This window comes from Taudactylus pleione, unplaced genomic scaffold (genome assembly GCF_031769625.1).
Source record: "Taudactylus pleione unplaced genomic scaffold, aTauple2 ptg000707l, whole genome shotgun sequence".
Classification (NCBI taxonomy): Eukaryota; Metazoa; Chordata; class Amphibia; order Anura; family Myobatrachidae; genus Taudactylus; species Taudactylus pleione.
In genome coordinates, this window is record NW_028285109.1 from 12,652,046 (window position 1) to 12,664,944 (window position 12,899).

The following is a 12,899-nucleotide window of genomic DNA, read 5'->3' on the forward strand; positions in this document are numbered from 1 at the left end:
GTCTTTACAAAATAGCGAGCGCATTTTTCGTTCGCTCGCTCAGACATAGAGGCATCAACAAACCGCAATGAGCAAGCGCACAATTTAAATAGCCGGCCCCTTTTTTTGAACGACTGTCCACATATAGCGTCCGGGTCTGAATCAGGCCCCAAGTACGATGCATACGCAACAATGCACTGTGCCGTGTGGGTTAAGATGACGAGTAAGAGTGTGAGGCCTTTCCCAAAGATTGGTAGCTTTAATGTGGAGATCTTAAATAACCTCAAGGATCACATATGTAGAGTGAAATCCTTGAAGAAAAGAGTGGAGTATAATGATTGTTTGAAACTCTGGCAGCATGAGAGTAACACGTGGGTTAATGGTGCGAACGAAACGCAGAGTTGCGTCACATGCACGTCAAGGGGTCATGCGCACGCAACACTGAACAGCGCCGCATGCGCACCACAGGAAAACGCCACCGTGCAGCACAGTAGCGTTGCCAAAGATACTGCAAATCGCGCTTGCGCACCACCACCTTATGTGATGGGCGGTGAAGATACATTACCCACCAAAAATTATAAAAATGTAACTGAACCAAGTAAGCTGTACCCGCATCTGAGTTTGTATACTGAAAATGTTTATGATGCAGAAAAAATGAACCTTTAGAAATATCAGCCGTGTCGCATGCTGTGCAATTGTTGAATGTCCCTTCCCAGCAAGTACAGGCAGATTACCCATTAGCATCAGGAGTGGGGGAGGGATCCTTAGCCCAAAGGGGGGAGGCCTTAGTAGAACCCATGGTGGGGGAGGTTCCTGTAATAAGGGCGCAGGAAGCATTGACACCTATCGCTTCAGTAACGGAGGTTGCTAATACTGTTAGCTGCAGTAATAGGATTAGAGGTATAGAAGTGGAAAGCATCCATCCAGTACGGACAATGGGCCTGATTCAGAGCCGCTCGCTATTTGCGGTCGTTCGTTCGAAAAAAAAAGGGGTGGCTATTCAAATGAACCATTCGCTCTTTGCGGTCTGTTCACGCCTCTAGGTCTGAACGAGCGAACAAAACTTGCGGTCGTTTTTTGGGAAACTACGCCCCCTGGCCGCTCGCATCCTACGTCATGCCCGCTATTTATTAGATTAATCAAGTACATTGACCAGGGTATGAGCTGCTCGCTATTCTTGTGGTTGGTTTGTGCTACCACAATTTTGCGAGCAGTTCTGGCTATAAAATAACCCAGTGACGTGCTCAATGACACTGCTGTTTTAATTATGCACACCCATAAAACTCCCGTTTTGACCTTTAAGCACGCCTGCGATCGGATCTCCACTCCCCGTTTTCAAGCACCTTCCCCTGTTACCACCCACATACGCCTCTTTCTGTCACTCAAATTATCAGGCATTCGCTATTTTGCGAGTACATGAATTTTCGGCCGCACTGACTGGTTCGCGCATGCGTATAACAATCCGTACACATGCGCAGTTGGGCAAACATCGCTTGGAGCGAACGAGCGACCGCTTACGAGCAGCTCTGAATCAGGCCCATTAATTGTTCCCAATGGAGTTGCGGATGCAAATGGTGTAATCCCCACAAGGGAAGTAGCGATGCACTGTCCATGGACACGGACGGAACTACATTCCATTATGTCTGATTTTCCTGACCCTAGGAAACAACTGGCAAAGTGTCAGTGTTTCATCAAGGACTTAGGCAATGCGCCAACCAAGGACTTGGGCATGAGCCAACCAATAAGGACTGGCGTGTGGTATTAAGGGCATGTCTCCCAGAAGGTACAGATGTGAAAAAGTTTATCACAGCATGTACTCTGGATGTAGATGTCCCCTTGACTGATCAAGGTAATCAGGATTGCATTGCCCGCATAGTCATCCAGTTAGCCGTATTTTTCCCCTTAGTGGTTAACTGGAGTAAAATCTTTACCATTAAGCAAAAAGAAAGTGAACCTGCAGAAGATTATTTTAATTGAGGGCTGCAGATTATCACTCAGTACACTGGGATAGAAAACATTAAGGATAGCACTCACTACCGGGAGATGGTCATCACTGTTCTGATGGATGGTCTTGAGGATAGTCTAAAGACCAGAGTTCAGACCTCACAACCCGGATGGAGAGGAATAATGGTTGACATACTTAAGGAAACTGCTATTGAGCATGACAAGAACATACTCAGAAACCGCGAATCACAGAGCGAAAAACTAATGGCTGTCAGTATGCAAGCTCTGGAAGATATGCATTTACAGCCACAAGACACTTATCCATCTGCGCAGTTACAAGTACTTAACACATATCACCCCTTTGCGCAGTCACACATACCACAACCATATTATACTTACCACACTCGGCCACAAAACAATTTTCATCCTCAATCTAAGCTCCCATATCCATCCCCACAGCCATTCCCTAGCTATAACCCTCAACACAAAAAACAACAATTTCCCAGAAATAGTCAAATCCGTACACAAAAAACGTGCTTTAACTGTAACCAACCAGGACATTTTAGAAAAGACTGTAGAGTCATACTACAGGGACCACCTAACCAGGAAAATGTAAACCCATCCCATAACATCAAAAATGATCAGTTAAACCCTGCCCACATAATTGCAGTAAATGTTCTGGTGGGTCAAGATAGTCAACTATAGGGATCATACCTGTAATCTGCAGGCAGTCAGGATAACTGGAAGTACTAGAGAAGAACCGGTAATAAGGGTTAATGTAGCTGGTACTGAACATTCCTTTCTTGTAGATACAGGGGCGACCAGGTCAGTATTAAAATCCCCTTCCAATTGGCGAATTACTAACAGGACAGTGTCAGCAATGGGTGTAACAGGTGATGTACAGCATTATCCTTTAACTGAATCTACGGAAATTACTATTGGCCCATTGCATGCCAGACACTCTTTCCTTCTGGCAGCAATGGCCCCTACTAATCTCCTAGGAAGGGATTTATTGTGCAAGATGGGATGTATCATCTATTGTACCCCTGACGGTATATTTATGGATGTCCCAGAAAGGTTTGCACATGAGGTAAGGGATGTGCTAGACACTCCCCAAAGGTTAATGCTGAACACTACCATATCGGAACAATGTCCAGCACAGGTAAACGATATGTTAGCACAAATACCTGATTCCCTTTGGACCAAGGATGAACAGGACACTGGGTTAATGGCAAATGTAGCTCCCGTAATAGTAAACTTAAAAAGCAGTAGGCAAGCTCCAAAAATTCCTCAATACCCGTTAAAACAGGAGGTAGAATTAGGGGTTTATCCCATAATTGAACGATTATTACAGCAGGGAATTTTAGTCCGTACAGCTAGTGTAGCCAACAGTCCCATCTTTCCTGTGAAGAAGAGTGGTGGGAGGGGGTATAGGCTGGTACAGGACCTTAGAGGGGTTAATAAAGTGGTAGAAAGCCAATTCCCCATAGTGCCAAACCCAGCTGTCATCTTGATGCAAATTCCATCACATGCAACCCATTTCACTGTCATTGATCTCTGTTCCGCATTTTTCTCGGTTCCGCTACATCCTGACTGTCAATATTTATTGGCATTTACATATAGGGAGGTACAATACACATGGACACGACTACCCCAGGGCTTCATAGACAGCCCCAGTATTTTCTCACAGGCCTTACACGGTTGTTTACAGTCTTTCCAACCTGCCAATGGATCTGTTCTAATACAATATGTGGATGATTTATTGTTATGCTCTGATTCGTTTACATCATGTTTAAATGATACTAAACTTTTACTGCTTCACCTCTCGCACACAGGGCATAAAGTTGCTAAGGACAAGTTACAGCCGTGCCAGACCAGGGTCAAATACTTGGGACACTGTCTCACCCAGGGACTACGACATCTGACTACTGACCGAATCCACGCCATACAGACCATGGCACTGCCGCGAAACCAGCACCAGATTCGGACCTTCCTGGGCATGTGTGGATATTGTAGAACATGAATACCAGGTTTCTCTATTCTGGCTTTACCATTGCAGGAGTTAGTCTCTTCCACCAAACCAGACATTGTCTTGCATACTGAAGAGTTAGACCAGGTTTTCTTTAATCTTAAGGATAGTCTAACAAGAGCACCTGCATTGGGGATTCCAGATTACGAAAAACCTTTTGACCTGTTCTGTACGGAAGCCACTGGTTGCGCTGCAGGTGTCCTTACACATGTTTTTGTGATGCCAACAGACCAATAGCATACTACAGTGCCCAGTTGGACACTGTTGCGAAATCACTCCCAACGTGTTTAAGAGGTGTAGCTGCAACCGCTCTCTTAGTAAATAAGAGTGAGGACGTAGTGTTAGGCCATGACTTGACAGTTCATACACCACATGCAGTCTCTGCATTATTAAACTCAGCTCAGACTAGACACATTTCTGCCGCTTGATTCACGAAATGGGAACTAGCACTGATTGCTCCCACCAACATAACTATAAAAAGGTGTAATACTCTAAATCCTGCTACATACTTACCATGTGTGCCTCATGATGCACAAAGGGTGGAAGGTAAAAGTGAATCGTTGCCAATGGTAGAAGGTGAGTTTGGTATAGGTATTGATGTGCATGATTGTATGGAATATCTAAATCAAACTTTTACAGCTAGGCCTGACATACGCGACATACCACTAGAGAATGTAGACTTAACATTATACGCGGATGGGAGTTGTCATAGACAGACTGACACAGGTGAGTTATGTACAGGTTATGCTGTCGTAGATGACAAAGATATCATAGAGGTGGAACCACTGGGTCCATCACATTCAGCTCAGGTAGTGGAGCTTTTGGCACTAAGGAGAGCGTGTGAGTTGGTGGAAGGAAAATCTGCCAATATCTACACTGACTCCAGATATGCGTTTGGGGTGGTGAATGATTTCGGTGCCCTATGACGTTTGAGAAATTTTATGACAGCAGCAGGCACACCAATCGCACACGCACATCACATTAAACGACTATTGACTGCAATCCAGCATCCCAAGACCATAGCTGACATTAAATGTAAGGTTCACACCTGTGAGGACGATCCAGTATCATTGGGTAACAATAGGCTGACGAAGCTGCCAAATGGGCAGCAGGGTTAAAGTATAATCAAATGAATAGTGTGATTTTATTTGAAACTGTTGATGCACAGAAGCTGGTTGAAATGCAGGAAGTATGTACCTTACAGGAAAAGGCAAGCTGGAGGTCCAAGGGATGTGAGCAAGAGTCCTCTGGGCTGTGGAGAAGTGGACAAGGGAAGCCAGTAGCCCCTAAGGCATACTATCCTAGCTTGGCTGAAGCAGCACACGGTCTGACTCACCTGGGCAAACAGGGTATGTGCAAATTAGTGAAAGCATACTGGTATGCACCTGGCTTCTCTTCCCAAGCAGAGAAAAGAGCAATGTCCTGTTTGACCTGCTTAAGGAAGAATGTAGGAAAAACAATACCTACCGAACCATGTCATGTCTCCCAGCAGACGGACCTTTCCAGGTTATACAGATTGATTTCATCCAGTTACCACTTTGCAGGAATTTGAAGTATGTATTGGTTTGTACAGATGTGTTCTCTAATTGGGTTGAAGCATATCCAGCTGCAACTAATACTGCTGCATTTACTGCTAAGAAGATAGTTCAGGAATTTGTGTGTAGGTATGGTATCCCTAGAGTCATTGAAAGCGATAGGGGTACCCATTTCACCGTAGATGTCTTTCAAAGTATGCGCAAGTTAATGGGTATTAATAGTAAGCTTCACACCCCATATTGACCGCAGGCCAGTGCCAAGGTGGAGAGGGTGAATGGTACTATTAATAATAAATTAAGTAAAGTAATGGCTGAGACTGGGTTGGGATGGCCATGAGCCTTGCCTCTTGTACTCCATAGTATCAGGACCACTCCTAGATCCCCTCTTAATTTATCCCCATTTGAAATATTGTTTGGGAAGCAACCTCATGTAATTGTAAGCCCTCAGGAAGATTTAAAATGTAACAATGAGGTTACAGTGAGGTACCTTATAAAAATGAGTAAGCAGCTCAAACAACAGCAACAGAAACTGAAATTGCTATCACCTGATATGCCTGAAATGAACTGTCATGATGTTGAACGTAGAGATGATGTAATGATTCGAAACTTTTTACGTTCAGGTTGCTTGACTGATCGCTGGGAAGGACCGTACCAAGTGCTACTGACAAGTACAACATCTGTGAAAGTAGCCGAGAGAGACACCTGGATCCATTCCAGCCACTGTAAGAAAGTAAACAATCCAAAGGAGATCAAGGGCGGAGGAGGGACAGAAAATGTGGACCTGTCTATTGAAAGCCTGTTCCATGAAAGCTATTAACTGTATCAGTAGCACCTGAACGAGGCTGGTAAGACCCTGGGTCTGGTAATGGAGTTTGAAATTGTGACTGCTGTTGTTTATCCTTCCAGGGTTCATCTCATGCTCTTTTGGTTCGGGGTGTCCTGGTTCTGTGCTGGTGGTCAAAGAATGGAGAGAGAGGTCGATAACGACATCAGTGGAATGGAGTTGGGAGATGGAGATCTACTAACACAACGGCGGTACCTGACCAATCCTGATACTGTTATTGTTGATATCCCTGATAGCTTGGAAACTCAGAGACAATGTGAAGGTTTATCATCTGAGGACTTGTGTATTTGTAGGATGTGTGGGTCCCTAGTTGATGAGAGATGTATTCAACGTTGCCAACCTGGGTATAAGCAGTATTGGGGTGGACATCCTTTAGAGGATTATCATACCATGGTGGGCCGTGTTCTTAACCAGACCGACTGTTGGGTATGCTCTCATGTTCCCCAGGGACAGCACAATGTAGGGTTAGTGCCATTCCCCCTAAATGTCACAGAGATCTTGGGGTTACAAAAAGGAAAAACACTGGATGGGAAATTCCTGATGTCCAAACCACCACACTTTAGACTTCATCAATACCAAGTGGATAAATGCCTGTTATGTTTTAACATCACTAACTTCAAGAGACCAGGAAGTTGGGAAGTAACAGGGAATAATCAGATGATGACTTTCTCCTTAAGAGCAGATAATGAGCCATTCAATTTTGAATTGTTATGCTCAATTAGATGAAGTGGGAGAAACTTTCGGTATAGATACACACGTGGTGACATCAAGGATATGGTTGGTAGTGTACCAGAAGGGTATTGTGCTCAAGTTATACAGCCAGAATCTTGTTTTAACCAGATGGGAGAACCTGGGATAGGAACATATGCTACAGAAATGTGTTCCATGATAATGATATTATTCTATCCCATACGTCCTCCCTGACAATGTGTATTTTATATGTGGTAGAAAAGCATACAAGTGGCTCTCTCCGAGTTCCAGTGGTTTGTGTTATCTAGGAAAAGTACTTCCTGAGATCATGACTGTTGCACATCGTGAAATGATCGGTATTCACAAGAACGTACCTTCCCCATATCTTCATACACAGTATGAACACAGGAACAAAAGTGCATAGAGCTACTCAGATGATTAGTGAAACGACTGACTTTCAGTTCCTAGTTGCACTTGATCCCACCAGGATCGCTCGGGGGTCATTAAATTTTAAATACATACAAGACCTTGCCAAATTGATAGATAATATCACCGAGCTATACGATGATTCATTTAGATATACTGGAAAGGAGATACAAGCGCACAAGAAAGAACTGGTCCAACATAGACTAGTCCTAAATTAATTAACAGCTGTCACTGGAGGGTATTGCGTAACCCTGGCCACCCAGTTTGGTGTTAAATGTTGCACCTACATCACTAATAGCACTAGTGACCCCAAGGAGGTGATAGACCGGAAGATGGACAAAATTCTGCAGCTGAAATGGGAATTTCGTAAGAACCATAATGCTTCAGTGGCTGAAGTAGAGGAACAGGTAGAAGAGTGGTCCTCTTGGTTGAACCCTGTTAAATGGTTCTCGGGTCTAGGAGAATGGGTTCAAGGACTAATTGCAAGCGTAGGAAAACTCCTGATCCTAGTATTAGTAGGCATCTTATTAATTGGCATGTGTGTTAGATGTGTTCCTGCAGTTAGGAAATGTGGGAAAGGTATTTCTAAAGGTAACAGGGAAACTGAAATAATGATGGTAGTTACCCATGATGCTGTGAATCCTAATGTAACTAATACCCTACATTATAACCCTGAATTAGAGAGTACGATCTAATGATTGCTTGCATGTTGCCATGTATGATAAAGTATTGTCAATGTATCTTTAGGACACCCTATTTCAAATGTAGTCTCCATTTTTCCCCCACTCGACCTTCATAGGCTTGATGAGTTCCCACATCCTGACAATGGTCTCGTATATGATCCGCTGAGTGCGTATGAGGGCTGTTTTACCCCACCTGGAGACGCATTACTAACGGTTTAAATGACCACACAGAGTCATATCGTTAAGAACATTGAACAATACTTTATAATACAGTGTCTGCCTGAAATAAGATCTGAATGGTAGTAGAAGCTCAATAAGAACGCGTACCTTGTAATGATGTGATTTGAATTTGTTTAGCAGTGCATAAAAATGTTGTTAATGCTATTTCAAAACATCTTAAAATGAAGTCTCTACATAATTCAAGGCTATCTTTATGGGTTAGGTGCATCCCCACATCTATCCAATGATCATGATCATATTCTAGTATCTGGTCCGTGTTGTGCGCATAAAGTTAGTTTTATGTCCTTCCCCCTGAAGTGCTTCATTGATGGTTAACAATTACCAACTTAAGCCATCTCATAAAAATAACATTGACTAATATTTTATAGTGTATGGCTTGACAGATTAAAATTATAGATAATTGCTTGCGTATGGTGATAGCGTTTAGTTGCTATCAAAGGGTGGACTGTCGAAGCCAAATAGATTGTAAGCATTCTCACAATTGTGCATAACCCGCTTCACGATATTCATCGGATGATTTGATCATCTGCAGTCACTTCTTTAAATCATTCACGCTCCCGACGCACATTTGCGCACGCACCCGTGCACAATCTCAATCCCAATGCGCATGCAATCATCCAGTAGTGCACGCATCCCCATACAGCTGCCCCATGCCATATTGTGAATGGCACACCATGCTACTCTGCCACTGGGCGCTCGGCGCCATTTTAGATTAAATAAGTTAATATGGCAATATCTAAATAATGTATTGCACATCAATCGCACAGCAAGCTTTTTAATAATCCTTTTGGAAACCTCACCACAACGAACTGTGTCCCATTCTAACAATAATCCAATGCTGAGTACACCAAAACATAACTTACATTTACCAATGCACATAGTGCTAAATAGCACATACACAAACTTCAATAACATACAAACTGACACAGCAAATGTTCCATATAAAGAATATTATATTACAATAGGATGTCGACCGAATTATATATGTTGAACACTAGATATATGATATCTGATCCCAGGAATGAGATAAACTGGTTGTGTATGGTACCTACCGATTTCCTTATGTCTTCACAGGATTATGGATCAGACAGCATGAATATCAGAGGAAACACCAACAAGTTATGAAGATCTGGAGGATTCATATTATTTACTGTACAACTTTGTATGCATTGGCCCTTTGAATTAACATACCTAGGGCGGGAGATTAGAAACAATGGGATCCTCTAACATAGTTCAGCACCTAGTGACACCAAATGTATACTAACCATTGAAGTGCTGCATTTACTGTGACTCATAATAAAGGCCAATGAGCCTGCTTGTTTGTTATACAATTGAATCTAAAGTGAATAAATACCGAGCCCTGGTTGAGTTTCTTACTCATACATTCCCATTGAATGAGTGGCAGCATCTTGGAGACGACTGTAATTCCTGGACCAGTGCGCTTGCAAATCGTGTGATAATTGTATCATTTATTATTATTTACTGTACTTTGGCGCTCATTGTTTAGATTAAGGCATTTATCCCCTGTTTACAATATAATATTTTTTGTACATTGGAAACACAAACTCTTGAGTGTGACTACGTTATTTATGTTAGTAAACCAGCGATATATGTGTTCCTCTAAGACAACCAATCTCTCTCTCTCTCTTCAGTAGCGTAATTTTAGATTTGTTAATGTTGTTTGGCAAACTCTAATCTGGTATTCCTGTTTTTGTGGCTCACCAATGGTTTACATCTTGTGGTGAACCCTCTATATTCACTCTTGTGAAGTCTTCTCTTGATTGTTGACTTTGACACATATACACCTACCTCCTGGAGAGTGTTCTTGATTTGGCCAACTGTTGTGAAGGGGTTTTTCTTCACCATGACATGTTTTGAACAAGATCTGCAAAGTGATTAACATGTTGTGACTCCATTATAAGTCATAGACAGAATGAAGATATATCATCATCATCCAATACTATAAAACCACTGTGTGTGGTAATGTCCGATGACATCTCCAACTCGAAGAGAAACAGCATCTCCTCTATGGCTGAGAATCCAGAGCACCAGCCAGGATCATCGTGCCGGGAACCCACTCTGGAAGACGCCCAACTGTGCTCATCACCTCTGCGGTCTCTGGTGAACGGGGCAGCTGAGAGAATCGCAGAAGGAACTTCCATTTCCATTCCTAAGCGCCTTAAGTACAGAGACTCAGCAGAGAGGTTTCAGCTGCCGCTGGGGAGCTGCCTGCCGCTGTTACAGCTGGCAAGGAAGAACCATGTGCCCGGACTACTTCACGCACTGTAAAACCTAATGAGTGACAACTACCTCAGCATGCTGACGGACCCTGCCATTTATGGGCATTTGACTGGCTAGGAGAAAAAGCAGATTCTCCAGCTGAGAATGACAGGAACATTGTCCCTGTGCAAAGTTGAGGCCAGCAGCACATGTGACTGGAATACGAACTTCGGGAGTTCAGCGGAGGCAGAGCACCCTCAGTGCGGAGCACAACTTCTCTCACTTACCATGCAAACAAACCGCTGGAAAATGGTGACAACTATCCCTGAGGAGGCCAGTCTGGTAGGATGCAGCATATGCTCTATGCTTAACTACCTATTCATTGCAGGAGGCCTCCGAAAGACCAAAGAGGACTCGGTTTCCACCAGCACATTAATGTGCTATAACCCTCTGACTGGCAACTGCAGCAGACTGGCACCAATGATAACAGCAAAGTGCAACCTGAAGCTGATCCCACTTGACGGCTGCCTGTACACCATTGGAGGAAAGGGCCTGCAATCTGCGGAAAGATACAATCCAAGATCAGACACCTGGACCCTCGTGGTTCCCCTTCCTAAAGACTCGTTCCCAGTGGTGCATTAAAATTGCCATCTGTGGAGGGAAGATTTACATCACAGGGGTAAATTTGTATTACTGCCTCCTACTACAAACCCAGCAGTGACAGGTGGAAAGAACGTCCTTATGAAGCCTGCTGGGGGCACTCCTGCGACATGGTGGCAATCGGGCGCAACCTTTACAGATTTAACTTAGGCAAGGACTGCATCAGTATTATCCGGTACAATACCGCCGCCAAGAAGTGGTTGCAGTACAGAACATCTTTCCCAGGCAGTGAGGTTCCATTCAGATGCGTTGCACTGGATGACACCATATACTGCGTAAACAGCCAGACCACTGTGCTCTTCTCAGAGAACAACGGAAAAGCTGCATTGACATCAGCGTATTTCAGCGCAGTCCCCATCCAGAGTGTGGACTACCCTTGTCTCGCTGCTTTACACCTGCGTGGACCAACTACATAAACATCTATATAAATCATTTAAAGACTTATTACACCTTATAGTCTTCAATAAAATAAGCGCAAAAACTTTGTGCTATGTATTAACATCAAATTTGTTTGAGCTTATTTCTTTTAGTTTATTAATTATTCTGGGTTTATTGGTGAATACAATGGTGGGTTTGGGAAAATAATAATAAAAAGTAATAACACTGTGTCTCCTGTGTCAGCAGTTGGGTCATTACCTGAATAGGCTTTGATATCATTTGAAGGAGCCGAGATGGTCTCCTTGCCCAAAAAGTACAACATGCAGGATATATGGGCTAAATTCACTAAGAGGCGCTTTTCAAAGCCGCCGGGTCTCCGGTGGTTTCGCCCAGTGAATTTAAAGGGGAAATAATTTTACATACAAAACCAGGCGTGTTTTGAATGTAATATTATGGCCCCTTTAAATCCAGCGGCCAAAACCGCCACAGGCGTGGTGGCTTTGAAAAGAGCCTGCTTAGTAAATTTAGCCCGTCGATTACAAATGATAAAAGCATCCCAATAAACTATGTATATTTGCTCACCCACTCGCGTGAAGCCATTGAAGTTAATGCTACTGCATCATTCCTGTTAGTGACCATTTTTGCACTGACTCATGTTTGCAGAGGTGGGAAATAAAGATGTTTACTGACCATAGGGCTAATAAGTACATAAAACAGACCTGGGGGGTTTGGTATGAAATACCGGTGGCTTACTAGCACTTCAAATCCTGATAGCGGCATCCCGATCCATGAAGATCCCGACAAGGGCGGTAAGTACCCTAACCCTCCCCCTCTCCCACCCAACCCTCCCTTAGTGGTGCCTAACCTTGACCTCTCCCCTAGTGCCTAACCTCGCTCCAGTGGTGCCTAACCCTAACCCCCCTTCCCGCACCCTAAACCTAACCCACCCTATCCCACACTGTGTGCTCTCCCATCCCCCCACTGTGCTCTCCCATCCCCCCACTGTGCTCAACTGCCACCTGGCTCCCGGCATCTACATGCAAAATATATTTAAAATAATATGTAGCTATTTCAATTTATATAAAAAACTCATGAATATATTTGAGTTAACAATAAAAAAACATATCAACATATGTTCAAAAACACAGACGATAAGTATGACAAAATAATATGGTATATAAATCTATACTCTAGGTACATATTGGGCACCTACGCAATACGTAGATGAAAATGGGTAGTTAAACTCTTAATGGAACAATATTACCAGTTCT

The 12,899-nt window shown here is 43.4% G+C and overlaps 2 pseudogenes; both read left to right on the top strand.

Moving 5' to 3' along the window:
• Nucleotides 1-6,352: 6,352 nt before the first annotated feature.
• LOC148477571 (uncharacterized) lies at nt 6,353-8,349 on the top strand (annotated as a pseudogene).
• A 1,083-nt stretch (nt 8,350-9,432) lies between these two features.
• Nucleotides 9,433-11,666, top strand: LOC148477572 (kelch domain-containing protein 7B-like; annotated as a pseudogene).
• The last annotated feature ends 1,233 nt before the right edge of the window (nt 11,667-12,899 follow it).